Below are 13,119 nucleotides of genomic sequence, written 5' to 3' on the forward strand. Positions count from 1 at the left end.
AAGGTTACTATAAAGGAGCTTATTGCAAGTTCCCAAAAAGAGCTGACAAATCTATAGCCAACGCTGAGAGTAGAGAAGACAGGCTGAGAAATATGAAGAAAGTAGAATTGACTGTTGGTAATGACAGATTAACTTTAGGTAATTAAGGTGCATCTGGCTTGTGTTAGATGGGTTTTAGCAGTAACCAGAATCAGTAATGTGGGAGTAAAACTAAGCTTTGAGAAAAGATAGTGAGTTCAGTAATGGAATATTGAGTTATATAAATGTCACTATTTTATTAGTAGAGAATGAGTATCAACTTAGTGTAATCGTTAAGAGCACAATCTGCTCAGGTTTACATTCTGGTTTTATTATGTACCAGCTTTGTGACTTTTGACAAATTATTCCACTTTTTTAGTTTCTTCAAGTTTCTATAAAATGAATCTAATATTTCCTTCTACACATATTCCTCATGAGGATTTACTGAGTTGATACTTGTAAAACACTCAGAATAATGTCTGGCAGATAGCAAGTGTGATATGATGGATACACCAAAAATCAAGTCAGGTATTATTATTAATACAAATATACTGGAGTGTCTCTGTTGTGTTTAGTGTCTTAATGTCACAAGCCTTATTAAATCTAGAAGTTTTGTAGTTGGAGGTGTATTTTATTTTTTGTATTAAAATACATCATCTTTATTTTCTATACTTTATTTTCAGAACAAAATAAACAAAGTCACAACATCCAAACCTGTTGCCTATGAAGCAGTTAGGGTTTGTGAACCTCCTATTCTGTTTTAGTACTCATCATTAGGCTCTGTCATGTATACTACCCCAAAGCCCTGCTTTTGTACTCATTCCACAAAGGCAGAGTTGGTAACCTGCTCTTTGCTCTCACCAGTGTTGTAATAGATGGATTTCTGGGTCTCCTTCATAACAGAAACATACTCTGAAAGAGAAGTCATCTCATCTCCACTGAAAAGTATGACAGCGCAGCAAGTCAGTTAGGTATCACCAATTAGTAGAGTCCTCATGGACATTAAGCTTCAGGTTTCTGGAGAATGCTTTATAGCTCCCCTTGTCTTCTGCCAGCTCAGAGAGGAGTTCAAGACACTTCTTTTTTTTTTTTAAGTTTTATTTTATTTATTTATGCATACAGGAGCTGGAATACAGAGATGGGGGAGGTGAGAGGACTCATGAGAGACAGAGTGGGGAACAGAACAGGCAGACTGACTGAAATACACTGCTGAGGGGAGCAGAAGGTGAACCAGGAGAGGTCTGCTGCACCATGTGTGTTGGTCCCTGGCTGGCCGGGTATCAAACTCATGCTGCAGAGTCTGCTATTTCTTCACAGTGCAATGCTTAACCTCTTGTGCCACCAGGGAGCCCCAAGACTCTTCTTAACAATGTTTTTGCAAATGGCCTTCAAGATTTTGCTCTGCTAGAGCATTTCTTGAGAAATGTTCAGAAGCAAATCCTCAGGCTCAACCACATCATGATAAAATTTAGGTATTCTGGTATCCACTCATCACAGCTATCTGTGATGAACACCTTGTAAACATATGGGCCTGCTAATCTTAAGCAGCTTGTTCCTAGATTTTTATTAGAAATCTAAGGTTTAGGGGTCTCCCCTGGTGGTGCAGGCAGTTGAGCACCATGCTGGGAAGCTGTCCACAGCCTCTGCAGCACTGGTTCGGTCCCAGCTGGCCGGTGAGGGTCCCACATGGCCCTGCAGACCTCTCCTGTCATGCCCGCTGCTCCCCTCAACAGTGTATTTCTTCAGTCTGCCTGTTCTGTTCCCTGCTGTCTCTGGTGAATTCTCTCACCCTCCTGCACCTCTGGCCTGTACCCCAGTTCTTGTATAAATAAATAAATAAATAAATAAATAAATATTTTTAAAAAATCAAAGGTTTGGAATTTAGCTCAAAGAAAGTTGCATTTCCACTTTTTTTTTTAATATTAAATTTTATTTTTATATTCCCCCATACAATTGCAAACGCCCCATTCTGACCCCAATCCTTCCCCTCCTGCCCCCCACCCCCCAAAAAGTGTCTCTGGTTCATAGTTTTTTGTTGATTTTGATTTTCACTTTCTTATATTCATTTTCCTGGTCCCTTATTTAAGTTTTCTAGATTCCTGCTATGAGTGAGACCATCCAGTATTTTTCTTTTTCTTTTTGGCTTATTTCGCTGAGCATGATCCCTTCCAGTGCCATCCATGTTGCTGCAAATTGCATGTGTTTATCTTTTTTGAATGCTGAGTAATAATCCATGGTATATATGTACCACATCTTCTTGATCCAGTCATCTATTTTTGGGCATTTGGGTTGTTTCCAAAGCTTAGCTATTGTAAACAGTGCTGCTATAAACATAGGGGTGCAGGTGCTCTTTGGAATTGATGTTTCTGTGTCCTTTGGGTAAATACCTAGGAGTGGAATTGCTGGATCATATGGAAGCTCTATGTTTAGTAGGTCCAGAAATCTCCACACAGCTCTCCATAGTGGTTGGACCAGTTTGCACTCCCACCAACAGTGCAGAAGAGTTCCTTTTTCTCCACATCCTCGCCAACATTTGTTGTTGCTAGTTTTTTTAATATGTGCCATTCTCACTGGTGTGAGATGGTATCTCATGGTAGTTTTGATTTGCATTTCCCTGATGACAAGTGATGTTGAACATTTTTTCATATGTCTGTTGGCCATTTGTATTTCCTCTTCAGAGAAGTTTCTTTTTAGCTCTTCTGCCCATTTTTTGACTGGATTATTTTCTTTGTTGTTGCTGAGTCTCATCAGCTCTTTGCAGATTTTTGTGATCAGTCCTTTATCATTAGTGTTGGGTGCAAAAATGTTCTCCCAGTTGGTGGGGTTTCTCTTTGTTTTTGTTATTGTCTCTTTTGCTGTGCAGAAGCTCTTTAATTTGATGTAGTCCCAGCTGTTTATCTTTCTCTTCACTATCACTGCTTTGGGTGATGTGTCTGTAAAGATGTCTTTGATGTGCAAATCCCGTAGTGTTTCGCCTATATTTCCTTCTATGTATTTTATGGTTTCAGGTCTTATGTCTAGTTCTTTAATACATTTTGAGTTGATTTTTGTGTATGGTGTGAGGTAGTGGTCAAGCTTCATTCTTTTGCATGTAGCGACCCAGTTTTCCCAGCACCATTTATTGAACAAACTTTCTTTGCTCCAATGCATAGTCTTTGCTCCTTTGTCAAAGATTAGTTGACCATAAATCTGTGGGTTTATTTCTGGATTTTCTATTCAATTCCATTGGTCTGTATGTCTGTTCTTGTTCCAATACCATGCAGTTTTGATGATTATGGCTTTGTAGTATAGTTTGAAGTCTGGGAGTGTGATGCCTCCATTTCCTTCTTTTTTTTTCAGTAGAGCTTTGGCTATTCGGGGTTTTTGGTGATTCCATATGAATTTCATCAGTAATTGTTCTATTTCTTTGAAGAATGCCATTGAGATTTTGATTGGAATAGCATTGAATCTGTATATTGCTTTTGGTAGGATGGCCATTTTAATAATGTTTATTCTTCCAATCCATGAGCAGGGGATGTCTTTCCATTTCTTTGTGTCTTCTTCTATTTCTTTTAACAGTGTTTTATAGTTTTCTTTGTAAAGGTCCTTTACCTCTTTTGTTAGATTTATTCCCAAATATTTGATTTTTTTTGTTTCGATAATAAAAGTGGTGGTTTTTTTTATTTCTTCTTCTTCAGATTTATTGTTTGTGTATAGGAAGGCTACTGACTTTTGCGTGTTGATTTTGTATCCTGCCACTTTACTTAATTGATTGATGAGTTGAATTAGTTTTTTCTGTGGAGATTTTGGGGTTCTCTATGTATATTATCATATCATCTGCAAATAGTGATAGTTTGACTTCTTCTTTTCCTATTTGGATTCCTTGGATGTCTTTCTCTTGTCTTATTGCTCTGGCTAGGACTTCCAGTATTATATTGAAAAGCAGTGGTGAGAGTGGACATCCTTGTCTTGTTCCAGATCTTAATGGAATTGCTTTCAGCTTTTCACCATTGAGAATGATACTGGCTGTTGGCTTGTCATAGATGGCCTTTATGATGTTGAGGTATGTTCCTTGTATACCAAGAATTTCAAGGGCTTTTATCATGAATGGGTGTTGCACTTTGTCGAAAGCTTTCTCAGCATCTATTGTCATATGGTTTTTTATATTTCTTTTTGTTGATGTGTTGGATAACGTTGATTGATTTTCGGATGTTAAACCATCCTTGTGCCCCTGAAATGAATCCAACTTGGTCGTGGTGAATTATCTTATGGATACATTGTTGGATTCTGATAGCTAAAATTTTATTGAGGATTTTTGCATCAGTGTTCATTAGGGAGATTGGCCTATAGTTTTCCTTTTTTGTGTTGTCCTTATTCGGTTTTGGTATTAGTGTAATATTGGCTTCATAGAACGTGTTTGGTATTGTCCCTTCCTTCTCAATTTTTTGGAAGAGTTTGTGAAGGATAGGCACTAATTCGTCTCTGAATGTTTGGTAGAATTCATTTGTAAATCCATCAGGTCCTGGGCTTTTGTTTTTTGGGAGGTTTTTGATTACCATTTCAATTTCGCTGTTTGTAATTGGTCTGTTTAGGTGTTCTATTTCTTCTTTATCTAGCTTTGGGTGATTGTAGAGTTGTAGGAATTTGTCCATCTCCTCTAGATTGTTGAACTTGTTTCCATATTTATTTTTTCAAAGAACCAGCTCTTGGTTTCATTGATCTTTTGGATTGTTTTTTTAGTTTAAATTTCATTTATTTCTGCTTTGGTTTTTATTATTTCTTTTCTTCTACTGGTTTTGGGGTTTTTTTGTTGTTCTTTTTCTAGATCTTTGAGCTTCGAGATTAGGTTGTTTCTTTGAGTTCTTTCTTGTTTTTTGATGTGAGCTTCTATTGCTATATATTTTCCTCTTACTACTGCTTTTGCTGCATCCCATACATTTAGGATATTGGTGTCCTCCTTGTCATTCAATTCAAAGAATTTTTTAATTTCTTCTTTGATCTCCTTGTTAGTCCAGTGGTCTTCCAGTAGTGTGGCTTTTAATCTCCATGAGGTAGGATAGTTCCTTGCCTTCTTTTTATGATTTATTTCTAGTTTGATGCCTTCGTGGTCAGAAAAGATGGTTGGTATGATTTCAATCTTGGTGTATCTGTTGATTTTTGTCTTGTGCCCCAGTATGTGATCGATCCTGGAGAATGATCCGTGTGCGCTTGAGAAAAATGTGTACTCTGTTTTTTTCGGGTTCAGTGTTCTATAGATGTCTGTTAAGCCCAAATGCTCTAGGTCCTTATTTAGAGCTTTAGTTTCTTTACTTATTTTTTGTCTTGTTGATCTATCCATTGTTGATAATGGTGTGTTGAAGTCTCCCACTACGTATGTGTTTTCTCTGATGTCTGTTTTCAGAGAGGACAACAGTTGTCTGATGTATTTTGGTGCTCTTTCATTTGGTGAGTATATGTTAATGAGTGTTCTTTCTTCTTGAAGTATTGTCCCCTTGATCATAATGTAGTGACCATTGGGGTCTCTTTTTATTTTTTTGAGTTTGAAGTCTGTTTTATCTGATATAAGTATAGCTGTTCCTGCTTTCTTTTTTGGCCCATTTGCTTGTAGGATTGTTTTCCATCCTTTGACTTTGAGCCTATTTTTATCTTTTGTAGCTAAATGTGTTTCCTGGAGACAGCAAAAGGTTGGGTTTTGTTTCTTAATCCAGGCTGCAACTCTGTGTCTTTTTATTGAAGAGTTTAGTCCATTTACATTTAGAGTTAATATTGATATGTTAGCATCTGTATTTGCCATTATGTTTGTCTTTCCTTTGATTTTATTTATTTATTCTTTTAATAACTTTTTTTTTTTGGTCTTCTTTCATTGTTATTCGTTCCTCTGAGGTTCTGGCTTTAGGATTCCTTGTAGTATTTTTTGGAGTGGGGGTTTAGTCGCAATGAAATTCCGGAGTTTCTCTTTGTCTGGGAAGGTCCATATTCTTTCTTCATGGAGGAAAGAGAGCTTTGCGGGATAGAGTATTCTTGGTTGGCATCTGTTTTCTTGGAGTCTGTTGATTATGTCCCTCCACTCTCTCCTTGCCCGTAGTGTTTCTTCAGAGAAGTCTGATGTCAGCCTGATTGGATTTCCTTTGAATGTTATCTGTTTCTTCCCTCTTGTCAGCTTCATTATTTTTTCCTTGTCCTGGATTCTTGGGAGCTTTACTATTATGTGTCTTGCTGTGTTTTTCCTTTCATCGTGGAAGTTTGGTGTTCTTCTTGCTTCTTGTATATCAATTTTCAGCTCCTTCTTCTCATTTGGGAAGTTCTCTTCAATTATATCCATGAATATTTTCTCTGTTCCTACATCTCTCTCCTCTCCTTCTGGAATTCCTATAACTCTTATATTTCCTTTCCTCATGGAGTCAGATAGTTCCCGAAGTCTTTCTTCATTCTTTTTCCTTCGTACTTCTCTTTCCTTTTCTGTTTTGGTTCTTTTTATTTCTGTGTCTTCAAGATTACTTATTCGTTCTTCCATTTCATCTATTCTGCTTTCATTGCTTTTCCCAGAGTTCTTTAGTTCCTCCATTAATTCTTTGATCTCCTGCATTTCTCTTACTTCCCTCTTTAGGGACTCAATTTCCTTCTTCTGATCTATCACTTTTTTAATCATGGCAATTTTAAATTCTCTTTCTGGAAGGCTCAGAAGTTCTTCCAAGTTGCTGTCGTTGCAATCTGGGGAGTGGTTTTCTTTTTGTGGTGTGCTTCTTTCCTGAGGAGTTGCGTGTGGTTCTTCTACTCCCTACTGTCTGTTTTCTAATTTGTCGTATGCGTTGGGACACTGTGTTGCTCGGACTGACTGACATCTTGGGTGAACTTCTCCGCTCCCCTCTGGCTCTTCCAGGAGCCATCTCTGTCTTCTGGGGGAGCTTTCTGCTGGTTTTAGGCAGTTTTTACTGAAGAAATGTCCCTGTTCTCAAATGGCGAAGCGGGATGCAGTCCCTGCGCCTCCGGTTTCAGGCACACTCTTCTGCGCACCCGGTCTGCCCCGGACGTGGGTGCCTGCTACCTCTGTGGGCTCAGACTGCTGGTCGGAAGGGGCCTGGCGTGGAATAACTTCCCGGCTGGCCACTGGGTCCTCCAGAAGCCTTCTGCCCTTTTCAAGCAGTCTTAAGAAATTTCCTGTTTTATGGGGTGTTAGTGACTTTTTTTTTCCTGGTCGCTAGGTGGCGCCAGAGATCTCTCCTATTGTCCTTGGGGGGCTGTTTTTCGCCTCCCCCCACCCCGTGGGACAGGGAACAGAGCAGCGGGAATGGTAGGGTACACCTCAACAGCTTTGGGGTGCTGTGTCTGCCTTGTGCCCCACCGTCGTGGAGAACCCACGCCCCGAATTTTCGTGCCCCGGGTCTCAGTTCAAAGCCCTCAGTTCCAGGACGCGGGCTGTAGCCCAGTTCAGTGGCGCGGGAATGGCGCCTTTTGCACAGCTCCCGTGCCTGGGCGCCTGGTTCCTGCTTACTCAGGGAGGGACCTTCACCTCAGTGAGGACCTCCGCGCGTCTCCCTGCAAGCCTAGGTCGTCTCCCCGCAAGCCTAGGTCGCAGGCGCGGGGACCTGGGCAGCCGCGATCCTGGTCTGCACTTGCTTTTCAAGCGCGCGCTGAGTGCGCCGCTTTCCCGCGCAAGCTTACCCGCAGCCCGGGCTGTGTGCGCGTCTCCCGGGGTCTTTGTTCTTCTCTAATGGTGCCAGGAGCCGTTCGCTCACCGCCGCGGCGGATCCTGCAGGGTTCGCCTCAGCTCCTGTTCACGGGGTGTGGTGGCTGCAATAGTTCCTTTCCACTCACAGTCCCACTGCTGCGTCGTTTGTTTTTGTGGGCCGTTTTGGTTTGTTGTTTTCCTCTTCTCTGCGGGTCGGAGAGTGCATACTCTGTGGGTGGGGGAGGGGAGCAGGGTTCTGCGCTTCCCTCCCTTCTAGTCCTCTTTTATGGCCAGTTTCTTCTTTGGGTAGTTTGCTGGAGTCACCCGTTTATCTTCCGTGTCCCAGTTCTCACTGGGACCTGCCGCTTTTCCTCCCTATTAACTTTTTTTAATGGGAGATCTTACTCACAGCGTCTCCTCGCCGCCATGTTGCTCCGCCCACTTTTTTTTTTTTTTTTTTTTTTTTGTGGGCTCACAGGCAGCCGGGGAATGAACCAGCGCTGCAGAGGCTGCAGGCAGCCTCTGCAGCCCAGTGCTCAACCACTGCACCACCAGGGAGGCTCTGCATTTCCATCTTTTTAAAAGAAAAATCATGTCAATTAATTTTAATAAGAAACAACTTTTTAAGCAATTTAGAAGTTTTTACTAACCAATAAGCATTCTGTAGGAAAACACAGGGATGTTGAATTTTTTTACCTATAGAACAGACTAGAAAAGCATCTCAAGGTGGACAAAAGCAGAGTCCAATTTCCCACAGCAGACAGCAGGGACATGCCAATGATCTCAACACTGAAACAAAAGGTCCAGGCAGCTGCTTACTGAGACCAGGGGCAACTCTCCACCAGCGAGCTGCAGTGGGTTGGTACTGTTTTGATAAAAACCTTACAGTCACTTGAAGTCTTATTTTACCCAAAACCACCAATGGGTGCTAATGTTTCCTCCAGATTTACTTGGTGATTTGACAACATTCTCCATCCTCAGTCTACTTGCTCCCTGCACTATTCACTCACCAAAATATCTACTGTTTGTTCAGTACAGACTATACTATGTATCCATGTACATATATTACTCCCATTTCTCCTCAGTGATATATTTAATGATATTCCCCTTTCTCCTCTCTTTCTTCTCTTTAAATAAAATTTAAAAAAAGGGGACATGTGAGTCTGCTAGTTCTAAGCGGCCTGTTCGGCCAGCATTTTGTAACCTACAGTTCTAAATCCTAAGCAGGGTCAGAATGGCCAGGTCAGTTAGATACAGGAGCCCAAATCTGCAAGGTGCCTTTCAAATCAATCAAGAGCTCAAAGCTGGATCACTCTGGGAAGGCTATGCATCGTGAGGTATGATGGGGAACACCTGGGGGGCTGAGGACCAATGTATATAACAAAGGTCCCCAGAAGCTGATCAGTGGAAAGCCTTGTTGATAAGATTGAAACCATGGCTGGAGAAGTAGAGCTTGATCTCAATTACAATACCAAGTCATCAAGCAGATGAGAAGTGCCTGGAGGGCAGACTCACGACTCCTGATACTATAGATGACAGAGCACCTTTTCTCTTTATCCTCCTTCCTCTCAACTCATGCTGGATAATTTTTATATCAATAAAAAGGCCAGGATCATCCTCTTCAGCAGCATCCTGCATTATGTAGCCTGCTCCATGACTCCCGTTTCTTTTTCAGTGTGGTGTTGCCCAATGCAACAGACAGAGTCGGATGTTGTTCTTTTTCTTATTCTCAAAAAGGTCAAAAGAGAGCTCTATGTGCAATGAATAGCAATGTCCTAAATTCCTACCAACCTACAGAGAAATGTTGCCTTCCTAGTCATTGGCTAGGCTCTTGGAGAACTCTCCATATTCCTTCTTGGTGACATCATCAGAACTTCTGGTACACATGGACTTAGTCTTATTCAACTCTTCCTGAATAATATAATTTTCCTTAATCTTCTTGGTTTTCTTCTCTTTAAATTTACAAATAACATCTTCCTCATCTTCAAGTTTGGGCTTTTCCTCATTATATTTATCTTCCTCTTCTTTCTCACCTTTCTCTTCCTTTACTTAATCATCACTGACCTCTTTCTCTCACTCGTTCTCCAAATCAAGGGAGATAGGATAACCTATCAACTGAAAGTGCTTCTTCACCACTTTTTTAACTCACATACCCTGTTGTACTCAGTCTGTCTTCTTTAAGGTATAGGATCACTTTGGGTCCCCAGCTAATATCCTTACCAAGGTCTGGATGTAAGGTGAATTAACCCCCAGCAGAAGACTCCTGGGCATACTATACTGCTCATCATCATTGTGTTTTATGTTTATAACCATTTTTCTCTGCCAACAGGAAGGCAGAATAAAAGCCAACACCAAATTACCCAATCATAGAGATGTCCGCACCAGCCTGAAGAGCTTCCATAAATGCCTTACAACCTGACTTGGCAATGGTTCCCAAATTATAAGATCACCTTTGTTAATGCCAATGTCTTTGTCTACCAGAGCCAGGATTACATTCCTGGGTATTGAGGATGATAGCAATTTTCAGATATTACCACTGTCCAGCTTGGAAGGGTCTGTCAGGCCCTCATATTGAACCTTCTGAAAGCATCACAAGTATTACTTATCTACTTAAAAAGGAAGCTTTCCTTCTTAAATAAGTGTCAATGATAATTGACATGAGTTGGGCAATTTCTGCTTGGAAAACAAACATCTCCACCTCTTCCTCTCTATGGTGTACTTTCTCAGGCCCCTTAAAGAAGATGTGTTGCAGGCCTCCCCTGGTGGTGTACGCGGTTGAGTGCCACGCTGGGAAGCTGCCAGCAGCCTCTGCAGTACCGGTTTGGTCCCGGCCAGCTAGCAAGGGTACCACATGGCACAGCAGACCTCTCTTGTCTCACCCGCTGCTCCCCTCAACAGTGTATTTCGTCAGTCTGCCTGTTCTGCTCCCCCACTCCGTCTCTGGTGAATCCTCTCACCCTCCTGTGCAATGGCCTGTACCCCGGTTCTTGTATAAATAAATAAATACATATTTAAAAAATAAAAATAAATAAAGAAGATATGTTGCACACACTGGGGAGAATTTTGGTTAGGGGCTGTGTGCAAATCACATGCCTCCAAAAATGTTGCATGGAGATGAGTCAAGAGGAGCTAGAAGTATATTTTATTTTATTTTATATTTTATTTTTATACAAGGGCCAGGGTACAGTCCAGAGGCATGGGAGGGTAAGAGGATTTATCAGAGACAGAGCGGGGAGCAGAACAGGCAGACTGATGAAATACCCGCTGAGGGGAGCAGTGGGTGAGACAGGAGAGGTCTGCCTCCCCATGTGGAACCCTTGCCTTCAGGGGATTGAACGGGCACTGCAGAGACTGCAGACAGCTCCCCAGTGTGGCGCTCAACCTCCTGCGCCACCAGGGGAAGCCCTAGAAGTATATTATAAATAAAAGAATAATGTTGAGTAGCCTCTCCTTCTGTTGGTGGACTGTGTTTTCTTTTGCTTTGCTTTGGGAAGTAGAGAGGTTTAGTAGTCAAAGGTCCAGAACACAAATCCCCCTCTTACAATTTGTGTGAGAATTGTGTTATTAAAAACCATTGAAGATTTTATGAATTGGGATTAATGGTCAAGGAGAGGAGAGCTGATAAATTGACACTCTATTGCACTCTTAGCTCTGAGTCCTATTTGTGCTGGTAGTTAAAAAAAATGTTCTCAACCAATGAGAAATTACCTCTACCAGCAAAAAGCAGATTGAATTTTCCAGAAGTGATGGACTAACATGATTTTTTTCTGAATGCTGCTTCTGAAATACAATGTTGCTTTATACACAATGTAAATAGATATATTGAGAAAAACAACAACAACAACAACAGGCATAAACTTTGGGTCTAAGGAATTTTAACTGGTTTCCAACAGCCATATATAAATGCTAGAACAACAATAAACATTCCATGTTATCTAAATTTATTTTTCTAATACATTTTTGAAAAGTGATTGTCTCAGCAAAAATGTAATGAAATCATGTAAAAAAAAAAAAAAAAAAGACAGCTCCAGATCTAATGGAAAACATTTTCTGTCTCTTTTTTATACTTGTCTTATAAGGCCTATTATTAAAAAGATGTTTCAGGTAAATTTTTAAATTGAATAGCTAAGGGGACATTTAGATAGAAAAGACTAAGAATTTTTTAACAAAGAAAGTAACAAAATAAGGCAAAAAATTCTCCTTTGGCAGAATTTTGAAGTGAGTGCACTTTGTCTTGGGTACTTTTGACAGTACTTTTCTGGAAAGTACTACTCACCCCCCCACTTTTATTTATTCTCCACTATTTCCCTCATGACTATCTACGTGTAAAATCATTCTCTTGTTCAAAATGTGAATGACCGATAAAGGTCAGTTGTTTCCTCTTTACTTGGAGTTCAAAGTATAACTCTTTAATAATGTTATGTGATTTTACATATCTAGTCAAATCTACAATAGAGGGACATTATTGTTTTAGATCTGGTGTGCCCAATCCTTAAATAGCTTTATCAGCGGAGATGTACAAGAGTGCAGTATTTGAGACAGAAACAAGGTTACACAGGGACAGACTTAAAAATGGGTCATAAAGTAACTGGTGGACATGCCTCATAATTCACTCAGAAACCGTATTTTAGATGCAGAAGTGTCTTTTTTCCCTCTACCGCCAACTGATTCATGCAAACCTCAGAAGAAACTCCTCACACATATCTTAATTGTAATGAAATAATTAGTGGCCCAACATAATTAGCCACAACAGTCAATTTAGGAAAAACTTAAGTTAAAAATTTCTTCCTTGAAAATGCTTACCTTGGTTGGGCCCATCATGAATTCTACAGAGCAAGAAAGAACTTGAGTGTGTCAACCCTACTTCTTAGGAATCAAAAAAAAAAACAGATCTCTATCAGTGAAGAATTTTATCATTTTACTTAGGTCTGTAAAACTTTTTCAGTTTTTTTTTTTCCAGATTCCAATCTTACCAAAAAACATACTGTAGTGTTAATACAAGTAACTCATTTTAGCATCTGGATCAATAAAGAGAATAATATATGGAGATTTTCTAAAAACATGGCTTATAATGCAACACATATCTGAAAATAAACATGCCCCTCTTGGGACTTTGTGAAACCTCAAATACCTTACAGGAGCCTGGCTCTGATACAAATGGATATTTTAATTTATATATCCAATTCTCCTCGTCAACATATTGACCTCTATTACCACTTGGGGGAAAAAAATCACTAACCCAAACAGAACGGTCCCATCTTTTAGCTGATATGATGTGTCTCGGTATCTAACTGAGTCTTGGTAAATACCCTGTTGATTTGTGGAGAAAAGAGTCAGGCAGGAGTAGACAGAGAATAAGGAGAAAATGCCTAGATCAGAGAAGATGTGAAGAAGTTATTGAGGCCACAGAACACTATGTCCCTCATCCTTCATTGTAAGCAAATTCATAGTCT

At 40.2% G+C, this 13,119-nt stretch overlaps 1 pseudogene; it reads right to left on the reverse strand.

The window, feature by feature from the left end:
* Window positions 1–778: 778 nt before the first annotated feature.
* LOC119260376 (heat shock protein HSP 90-beta-like) lies at window positions 779–12,484 on the reverse strand (annotated as a pseudogene).
* Between the last annotated feature and the right edge of the window lie 635 nt (window positions 12,485–13,119).

This window comes from Talpa occidentalis, unplaced genomic scaffold, assembly GCF_014898055.3.
Source record: "Talpa occidentalis isolate TD23 unplaced genomic scaffold, MPIMG_talOcc4v2.1 talOcc4.6, whole genome shotgun sequence".
Lineage (NCBI taxonomy): Eukaryota > Metazoa > Chordata > Mammalia > Eulipotyphla > Talpidae > Talpa > Talpa occidentalis.